At 38.7% G+C, this 9872-nt stretch overlaps 1 long non-coding RNA gene across 1 annotated transcript; it reads right to left on the bottom strand.

Annotated features, from left to right (window-relative positions):
• Positions 1–2688: 2688 nt before the first annotated feature.
• LOC133260314 (uncharacterized) lies at positions 2689–9423 on the bottom strand. Its single transcript, XR_009740746.1, has 2 exons — positions 4783–9423; positions 2689–3665 (listed from the first exon to the last, which is right to left on the bottom strand). It is a non-coding gene; the product is annotated as an uncharacterized LOC133260314 (long non-coding RNA).
• Between the last annotated feature and the right edge of the window lie 449 nt (positions 9424–9872).

Genomic DNA, 9872 nt, shown 5'->3' with positions numbered 1-9872 from the left:
CCCCATAGACTATACAGTCCATGGAATTCTCCAGGCCAGAATACTGGAGTGGGTAGCCTTTCCCTTCTCCAGGGGATCTTCCCAACCCAGGGATCGAACCCAGGTTTCCCGCATTGCAGGAGGATTCTTTACCAGCTGGGCCATGAGGGAAGCCCCTATCAAAACCATATCAAGGAAGCTTCTGTCTATTCATAATCCATCAAGAGAATGTTTCGTTTGACTGATTGTCTCCCCCCTCTATTTTGGTCACGTCAAGTGGCATCCGGGATCTTAGTTCCCCAATCAAGGATCCAACGTGCACCCCTGCAGTGGAAGCACTCAGCCACGGGAATGCCAGGGAGGCCCTCATTTTGTTGATTTTTAAAACGAGTGCTGCGTTGTTTCCTCTTTTGCATTGAGATGCTATTTTTGTCTTTATCAATGTGGAATGTTACATGGAAAGATTTTCCCGGTGTATATCATTCTTCCATTTTGGCAATCAATTTTCCTTTGCCACAATGAGTGTATTGTAATTGGTGAAAGTGAAATTCTACAATTTAGATTAGTTTAACCATGTTCATGAGAGACTGAACTATATTACTTTCCCTTCACGTATCCCATTTAACTTCAGCGTCACAGCTGAACTTCCCTCTCCTTTAAAAAAATTTTTCTACTACAGTATTTATAAAGGTGGTTTCTTGAATGTTTGACAGACCACATCATAAACCATCCAGTTCTGGTGGATTACTTGGGAGACTTTAAAAAACAGATTCAGTGTTATTTTACAATGATCCACATTTTTAAAAATATCTAAAACTTCAAATTTATCTACAAATATTCACAATAGTTTTGTTATTAAAAGAAAAAAAAAAAAACACCTTAACTCTGCGCGTGCATGCTCAGTCACTGTGGGTCTGTCTCTTAGTGACTAGACTGTAGCCCGCCAAGCTACTCAGCCCATGGGATTCTCCAGGCAAGAATATTGCAGTGGGTTGTCATGCCTGCCTCCAGATCTTCCCAACCCAGGGATCAAACCCACATCTCCTGCTTTGCAGGCAAATTAACAGCTGAGCCACCAGGGAAGCCCTTATCTATGTAACAACCTTAACTATATCCTTATTCATGTCTTCTTTTATGATATCAACTTGTTTTATTGAAAATTTGCCAGTATAAACTCTATCCTGACTCTGTCACCACTGCTGTTTAGTCTACAAGTCGTGTCCAACTCTTTTGTGTCCCCATGGACAGCAGTCTGCCAGCCTTCTTTGTCCACGGGATTTGGTTAGCTTCAAAACTTCTCCACATGTTACGTGGCCTGTCAAATCTTTAAGAAACTTTCTTAAGTACTGTTGTGTTTCTCCTGGCCAACATATAATGCTTTGCTAATTTACATACTAAATATCAGAAGTTTTGGTGAAATTAGTGGCCTGTAAGATTACATGGACTGGCCAAGAGTGGAGTTGCACGTCCACCCTGCAAGAAAAGGTCAAAGAACCCAGCTTGGTCTGAACCCTCACCCTTTGGGAAGATGTCCTAATACAGGCTCCTGGAAGGTCCTCTGTCCAGCCACGAACAAGGTTTTGCTAAGGGTAACAGAATTCTGCTTCTTGAAGGGGATTTTCAGGTAAGGCAGTAGTTAGGGCATCTCAAAGGCAGAGAACAACTTCCTTAAGCCTGCAGAAGAGGCAGTAAGAACTGTTTAATCTGTGTTGGTGACATAAGTCGCTAAGAAACTGTCTTCCTTATGACCTGCTAGGGGCTGATGGGAGGGGAGGAGAGAGAGAGTGTGTGGGGTGAGTGGGCTTTCAGTGGGTGCTATTATCTACCAAGGGTGGTACATGAATACATAGGTTTAGGTCAGCTCACAACTGCCACACCTATTTTCTCCTGCTTAAAACCCCTAAAATATATGTGTGTACTGGATCTTCCTTGTGTGAATCATTTTTCCCCATCTCTTTTACACTTATTCTATCTTATTCCTGCCACTTCTTAGACTATCAAGTGTGTCTGATCTGTACAATAGTACATTCCTTCCCAGTGGCACAGGAAGAGAGGCCCCCAGGAGGGCAGACATTTGTTTGCTTCGCTGCTTCAGCACCAGCAGCCCACTGCCCCCGCACATTAAGGAGGCGCACACAGTAATTCCTGAGCTGCGCGTGGATGCTGGAGAGCAAGACTGCACCAGACATTTCAGCTCTTCTCACGGGACCATTCCTTTCCCTCCACCCAGTCTCAGGTTTAGCGGCTGCTGTGCAGAGCTCTGCACCCCGCTCCTGGAGGCTGCAGCACCAGCAGGGGTCCCGGGCCCCCTTCCTGGAACTGTCAGGCTCTGTCTCGCTGTAAAAGCCCCACAGTTCAACGGCGAGGTTCTCAGCCAAGATGACGACCCTGAAGGCCAGTGTCTCTTCCAGTTCCTCCGTGCATTGCTCTGTTCTCTCTTCATTTCCGGCAGTTGGGACTTCCTTTTGCTGTTGGCTGTGCACAGCTTATGCTTTATTTGACATCTGAGTCTGGAGCCATGGGATGGTTATCTTAGTTCGGTCGGCCCTTCCATCGAGATTCCTGGAAACAAACCACGTAAGGGGGTAGGACAGTAACCACCATCTTAAGCCACAGTTCGGCAGTTCTCTATTACACTGCAGTAAAATTCACTCACTCACTGATGCACTCTGAAAAGCAGAACAAATGAAGAAAACAGAAACTGAAGAGTTGGGAGAAAATGTTTATTCAGTAAAACGGTATGAGGTTCAAAACCAGTAAAACAGGGAAAGGAGAACTTACCAGCGGGGGATTTTGAGGGGTTCCTTTAAAACACGGCAACTGCGAAGTGATTTGGACAAAAATTTCATAGGTGACAAAGGTTCAGATACCATATGCACTATGCTGAAAGGCACCTAATAGTTTGATTTGTATCAGTAGTACTAAGAATAATTTTCCCTACACTTCCATCTTTTCTAAGGAACATGCAGTCAATGAAGACCTAGTCGGCTTTAATGCTTTGTGTGTGTCTCAAGTTACCAAAATTAACTGTAAGAGTTACAGGATGAAGGAGAGACCCGTATGTTTGTGTTGAGAAAGTATTAACCTTTAATCGTACAACTTAATCCTCAGGTAGGCCTTTGCTGTTCATTCTTCCCTACAACACCGGCATGATGGAACTATAATTACTTGATCACCACTTACATCTTAGTTCTGTTTTTCAACAGGGAACAAAGGGTACAATTAATTTAAACACCTTTAACAATAAAAAATTGTGTATGAGGTAAAATAAATAGGCTTCCCCCCACCCCCAAGGGTATGGTATGAACTGAACTAACTCCGCTCATGAAGTAACTGAGTGTGTTCTAGTAAGCAGGTCCAGTGCTGGCACTATATGAGTATCACCTCCGATTAAGTTAGAAGAACTTAGAAAAGACCTGAGAGACCAGAGCACCACCAGAGGACTCTAGCCCTTCACATCCCGGAGTCTGTATTTCTACCATTACAAGTCACTGAAGCATGCCCACTTTGTAGAGTCAGACAGATACAATGATTCGATCACTGTCATGTGGCGAGAAAGCAGCAGATGCTGTAACATGACCCCAGGGCCTTGATTCCAGGAGCAACTCTTTTGTGCTGCCATTGTGATGCTTTATTCTCCACCAGGCGGTCATTTTCTCACTTCAGTTTTTTTTGTAAGGAAAACACTGTGAAGAAGCAAAGTAAAAAAACTGATTGAATCCTTGGGAGTACAGTGGCAAATAACTTAAAAAAAAAATAAGAAAGAAAGGTGTTTGGAGAAGACGCCCAACTTTTTTTAAATTTTGCTGCACTGGGTCTTAGTAGCAGCATGTGAGAACTTTAGTCACGGCATGGAAACAAACTCTTTAATTCCCTGAGCAGGGATTGAGCCCAAGCCCCCTGCACTGGAAGCACAGAGTCTTAACCCTTGGACCACCAAGGAAGTCCCTATGCCCAGGATTTCTGAGAATATTTCTACTGAACACCTTTGTTCCAACATTATCTTCTTCTGAGAGAGGAGGGGACCTTATTTAAACAGGAATAAACTTTTTTCCTCCAACAAAACTTATCATGCCAGACACTGAATTTATGCAGACAAATAAGCTTGTTTCTGTCCTCAAGGGGCTCATAATCTAAGTGGAGTACTACACATGCAGATAAACTGGTGACGATTCTCGCACCAGTGCTAAGCAGCCCTGCTAGCACCCACAGCATGGTGCTGAATGAGAGGACAGTGGAAGACGTGTGTATGGCACAACGAGAGGAACTCTCCCCCTTTCACCTGGGAGACCCAAGATACAGGTAGCATTAGGACATCTGAACAGAGTTTTGAAGAGCGAGTTATTTCCTGAGGGCTTAGTATGGGCCAGATACCATACTAAGGGACTATCTGGATTATCTAATTAAATTACGGCTACAATTTAGGAGACAGGTAACCAAGTTTTACAAATGAATTCAGATGGTTTAATCTAGGACTCAATCTGCTAAATATTAACACTGTGAGCTACTGACATACACACACGCACAGTAAAACAGATCACCGGATGGAGTCACAGGGATAAAGGGGTGTATAACATCCAAATGTTCTCATTTACACAAAAGGTATGAAGTCAGGATGCTGCAGGAATTAGCCAAAGGTCACATAACACAGACAGAGATAATCCTTTCTCCTCTCAAGGGCTCATCCATCCCTGGTATGATCACGTGCTCCTGGAAATGTTACTCTCTTCATGCCTTTCCCTTTAGCTTTTCCCTTTAGACACTCCATCACCAAAGGCCACCTCAAACCACGTGCCAACTTACCAAAGAGCGAAGTTGTTGAAGGACAAACGGTTGGATGGGGCTGGCCTACATCTAAAACAAGATATTTACTGTAAATACCAGTGTTTCATAAGCAATGATCTGCAAAGGTTGAGAAACAAGTAAAACAGGTTTGCCAACGTTTAAGAACACTGCTTCTCACACACTCAACCTGTTACACACAGAAGTAACTGCAAGGCATGGATTAAACCCCAGATAGCCACAGGACTGGAGAAGAGACTTGCACTCTGTCTACCCAGAGCTCTGCCTCCAGCCCTTACAGCCACAAATCCCTGTATGGCGTGGCAACAGTAGGTTTTCTAGGCACTTGAGTTAGTGTTCCTAACATGAGCCCTGGGACTCTTCTACCTGCCCTGTCTGAGATGCCTGGGATCTGTTCAATCATTTTTTATACACAAGCAAACAGTACAGACTGTTCATTCTGTTTGTTCAGTTTGAAACAAAAACTTTAAATGCCTGTGTGGAAATAAAAAGCTTAACTAACTTCCTTGGGGTCATAATAAAACTCTGCCAAGGGTCACAATAAAACTCTGCCATTCTTACTATGTAAGCAGTTTTAAAAATATACTTTAAAGGTTCAAGGAGGAGGACTACTGAGACTGACTGTGATTCAAACGCAATGACTTTGCTCATGCTAGTGCACAATTCTCATCTCCTGCTCTGGTTTAGGTTTAACATACAGATGGAGAGAGTGGTTATGCAACATTTCTGGTACCACTGCATTTACTCCCCACATTAAAGGGAAGATCCAGTTATAAATCCTACTGATTCGAGAACTATAACAATATGAAAACTGACAAGAGCCGGAGTATCAGCAAGCTTATTAATAAGGGCAAAAGTAAACATTGATCTGGAGGCACGGCATACACTGGTTCTGAAAGGTATGAAAATTAGAATCACACATTTAATCACACACTTTACGTGCTCCATTCTAGACTGACCATATACCTGAGGGTCAATCTCGCCCATGTATTTAGTTTTCCAATCTCTACAAATGTCTCAGACCCACAGCCTGCATCTCTGAACCACTTATGTACGGTACCCAGGGTGCTTGCTCTGAGCTCAGGAATCTCCATCACTTTAACTGTTTGTAATTACAAAGCAACTTAACTTTTCTGAGTCCCAGTTTCCTCAACTGTAAAGCACACTAATAACACTTCAAGGGCTGCTGCAAGGCTTAGATGAGAACATTATGCAAGTATCTAATAAAATACTTGTATCATAAAAGGTGTTCCATATACATTATTACTGCCTGATGAATACTCAGTAATAATGAAAGCTGTATTAAAATGAGGGACAAATTGAGGGGAACACCCAAGGTCTGAGGATTGCTGATGCAAAGATAAAGAACTGACAGAACAGACGTTCCTTTTTATGAGAGTTTTTAAAAAACTGATCAGAATAAATGTCTTAGAAGAAATCTTTATGTAACTATAAATAAAATTTGAAACGACTAGAAAATACTCCGTGCATTCCTCAAGATTTGGTCCCCTCTATCTCAGTATATAAAATACTGGCTCATGTAATCAACGACGGTATTTCTTAGCCTTGATGAAATACAGTTTCAAAAGATTAAAGGATAATGTATTCAGCATAATGCATTTATAATACTAAGGGTGCAACGGGCCTTCCTAAGACAACAAAACCCAGAGTTACCAAAGACTACGTAATGGTTTAAAATAAAGTTTTAAAAAACACATGACAGATTAGGAGGAAGTACTTGCAACACATATATAGTAACCCAATCCAAAATATATAGCGTTCCTAGAAAACAATGAGAACAAATGAACAAATCAAAAGAAATGTGGGTTAAGGGGATGAACAATCAAACAAATAAAAATGAAAGAAAGAAAACCAACAGAAATGTGAAAAGATATTAACTTTGCTCTTAGACAAGGGAATGAAAATAAAGAGATATTTTTTTGCGGCCATCAGATCAGCAAAAAAAATGAACAAGAACGGTAATGCCCTGGGGGCAAGCGTGTGAGGGAACAAGCACTAGACTGCCAGCGAAGGGTAACCCGGCACAGACTCCTGGGAGAACAATTCTGCAGTACCTGTAAGTATTTCAAATAGGTATGTTCCTTGACACAGCAATTATACCTTTACAAATGGTCTTGCAGAAATAATCACACAAAATATGCATCAAAATACTCTGTATTTTGCAGGACAGCCTACAACAGTGAAGCACTGGAGCAACCTTTGCATTCACCAACAGGTAATCTGGTGTATTTATATACAGAACTAAAAAAAAATACGTGAGACACAGATATGGAAAGTTCTCCAAAGCATGGAAAAAAGTACAAGATATGGTATGATTTCATGGTATAATAAATCCCAAATATATCACCAACGTATGACTGTGTAAAAACACAAGAGCTTGGAAGGATCACCATTATTAATACTGCGGAGTGTAAGAAAAAGGTGGCCAGTGGTATGTGACTGTGAAGAGAATATTTTTATATACTCTTCACATCTAGTCTAAATAATACAGAATGACCACATATTTAGAAAGTTATCTCAGAATGCAGGATTTCCCAGTACCTATTTCCCAAACTCCATTTCTCATTCAAAGTCATATCTTTACTTGAAATAACCCAGTGTTCTGGTTAATATGGTATCTTTATGTGCTACTGACTATGTTACTACAGAATTTTAAACAATGATTATATACATAAATAGAATACCTAAAACAATAATTTTCAGAGATACCTACAGAATAAGGAAAATTTATGTCAATATTAAGACAACTATATACCTTTAGCAACCTTTATACTTCTTCAAAGAAATCTTACAAAACCCTTATTTTTCCAGGGAATTTGAACTCCTATAAAAGTTGCATGAAGAACAAGTAGCAAAGAAATTTTTTCAAACTACTTTTAAAAAACAAACAGCCCCAATCCTATATTTAAGTAGCTTTAGACAGCAGGACAAATACTGACCATATAGCTTAACAGTTCTAAAGAACCACTTTGAAATAAGCAAGGAAAAGGTTGGAACTTTTAAAAGCCAGTTATAATTGCATCTGGTTAATCCCAAAAAAGATAGCTAAGTAGATGAACAGGTTCTACTGCTACGATTTTAGTTGATGGAAGAATTTTACTCAGCCTCACAGGAATATTATGCATAAAATTATACAAACATCCTCAGGACAGGTTCTCTTCCGTAAAGTTAAAGGAAGTTAAAGCTAATATTAATAAATAATCCTAATTTATATAAATATAAAAATCCTAAAAGTGAAACTGCTATTGGTTTCATAATGCACTGGTAACTTAAAAGTTAAAAACAAAACAAACTAAATCCCACCTTTCATTGAAAGCCAGAAAAAGCCAGAATTTGATACTATCATCTCTATAGTTTAAAAACAAACAAACCTTAATATCACAAGCCATTAACAACAAAAAGAGATCATTTAATTAATTATAATTGTGCATAATATTTTCCACTGAATAACATCTTACCTTTATCAAAAGGTAAAACTGCTTTTTAAAAAAAACTGAAACGAATAAACTAAAAGGCAAACTCATGTGTATCAGATTCCCCATGATAAGTGACAGTTTTCAACTACTGAAGTCTATAGGAGACATTTGTTTGGAAGCATGAAATCCTACTATTGGGAACTGATGGGATGAGAAAGATGTAATGAAACAGGAAGAAGCTAAATAATTTAAGCCAAATGCATAGCAAATAATCATGAGGAGAGATAACAAATCTTCAAACTTGATAGAAAATAGCTGGAGTTTAATTTCAGAACATGTCAAATATTGTAAAAATCCAACTATATTATGTTCTCTATCAATCAATGAAATGAAAAATGACAACTGGAAAATAATGGGGGAAAATGGGAACATTTTAACATTTATCCAGATTCTGTAACATTTAAAACTTATAAGCACATGTTCATCAGAAAAAATTCTAATAAATGTACAGTTTTCAAAGAAATCAAGGCATGTATTATCTAAAATGTGGGAGACAGCTCAGTATTACAGAATGCTTTATAGTATTAACTAAAACAAGATAAAGTGAAAAAAATTTTTTTGACTCAACTACAACTCAACTTTCACATAGAGCTTTTTCTAAGTGCTGAAGTGAGACACAGCTGATAGCCCAAATGATACTATGATCAGAAAAGTGTGTAATATAAAGATACGAACACAGGACTATTAAACAAAAGAAAAAAGCAATAAATTAAAAAACTATAAATTAGAAATTTAAGCTATAAGGTGTTTGGAAGCCTAAACCACAATGATATGCTAAATGAATGCTTTTTCATATTGGAGAATATGAAAGAAAAATTTTATATTTTATTCACTGAGGTTCAAAGGTAAATTGATGGGGAACCTCCAAATATGCTTAATCTGAAAACATGAAAAAACACTTTTCATAAAACTACCCTTAGGTTATATGATGCTTCCATAATGCACTGATACTTCTCTTCAAGTATTATAAATTATTAAATAACTTAAGCATTTCACAAGTTTCAAATGAAAATGTGAAACTCACTGAAATATGTTTTATATCCAAGTACATAACAGAATAACTCCCACTTAATAAAAAGAAACTTAAAACACACACACAAAATTTTAGTTTACTGAACAAACAGAATACAATTAGAAAGACAGCACTCACCTGTTCAGGAACAAGTCTCCCTGTCTGGACTTCACATTTTTATTTAACTGTGACTTTTTCATAAACATAGACATCTTCCTGAGTACAGGCATCAAATGTGAACTGTAATTCTGAATGTAGGCATAGATAAATTTATGGATACTTGCCAAGCTGTTAAAACTGTCCTTCAGTACTTCTGACTTGGTGGCTGTTGTTTACTTTGTTTTACACCTATATAGAATATGAATGTATCATCAAAAAATGAAAAGCAGAGGTGATTTCACGGGGCTGAAAAACAAAGTTATAGAAAGTTAATTTTAAGTACAGTGTTTTCAATAAGAGCATGAAATATGAGAGTATCATATAAATCAAACAATATATATCTAGAACTAATTATCAGGTGTTAGCTTATCTTTAAATTATCTATAAATGTTTGGCACAACTATGCTCCAAAAAAAAAGGAT

The sequence above is a fragment of the Bos javanicus genome, chromosome 14 (assembly GCF_032452875.1).
Source record: "Bos javanicus breed banteng chromosome 14, ARS-OSU_banteng_1.0, whole genome shotgun sequence".
NCBI classification, from domain to species: domain Eukaryota; kingdom Metazoa; phylum Chordata; class Mammalia; order Artiodactyla; family Bovidae; genus Bos; species Bos javanicus.
The sequence above is the reverse complement of the archived record's forward strand: the minus strand, read 5'-3'. Positions and strand labels throughout refer to the sequence as shown.